We start from the raw sequence: 753 nt of genomic DNA, 5'->3' as shown, positions 1-753 counted from the left end.
CCGCATCCACTAACTCCCCCCTCCCCCCTTCTTCCCCGCAGACACTGAATCTCCTCCTCCCCCCTTCCTCCCCGCAGACACTAAATCTCCCCTCCCCCCTTCTTCCCCGCAGACACTGAATCTCCTCCTCCCCCCTTCCTCCCCGCAGACACTAAATCTCCCCTCCCCCCTTCTTCCCCGCAGACACTGAATCTCCTCCTCCCCCCTTCCTCCCCGCAGACACTAAATCTCCCCTTTCCCCTTCCTCCCCGCAGACACTGAATCTCCTCCTCCCCCACCTTCCTCCCCGCAGACACTGAATATCCCTCCCCCTTCCTCCCCGCAGTCACTGAATCTCCCTCCCCCTTCCTCCCCGCTAACACTAAATCTCCCCCTCCATTCCTCCCCGCAGACACTAAATCTCCCCTTCCCCCTTCCTCCCCGCAGACACTGAATCTCCCCCTCCCCCTTCCTCCCCGCAGACACTGAATCTCCCTCCCCCTTCCTCCCCGCAGACACTGAATCTCCCCCTCCCCCCTTTTTCCACAGACATGCTAATTTCCTCTTCCCTTTCTCACAGGCACAACGAGCTTCCCTGGCAGTACTTGAAACTCTCTAAGGTGGACCTGAAGAAAGACTGGAACCAGACACATACGGATATACCCCGGCTCATAAAAGTAAATGTCGGTACTTAGGTAGATATCTCCTTTCTCTCCTCCCCCTCCTTCTCTCTCTCTCTCTCTCGCTCTCTCTCTCTCTCTCTCTCTCTCTCTC

The 753-nt window shown here is 57.6% G+C and overlaps 1 long non-coding RNA gene across 1 annotated transcript in view; it reads left to right on the top strand.

Moving 5' to 3' along the window:
* Positions 1–637: 637 nt before the first annotated feature.
* LOC106813384 overlaps positions 638–753 on the top strand; it is a 4459-nt gene continuing 4343 nt past the window's right edge. The window contains exon 1 of the long non-coding RNA XR_001394461.1: positions 638–674. This is a non-coding gene — a long non-coding RNA (uncharacterized LOC106813384). The remainder of the gene's footprint in view (positions 675–753) is intronic.

This window comes from Priapulus caudatus, unplaced genomic scaffold (assembly GCF_000485595.1).
Source record: "Priapulus caudatus unplaced genomic scaffold, Priapulus_caudatus-5.0.1 Scaffold763, whole genome shotgun sequence".
NCBI lineage: Eukaryota > Metazoa > Priapulida > Priapulimorpha > Priapulimorphida > Priapulidae > Priapulus > Priapulus caudatus.
The sequence above is the reverse complement of the archived record's forward strand: the minus strand, read 5'-3'. Positions and strand labels throughout refer to the sequence as shown.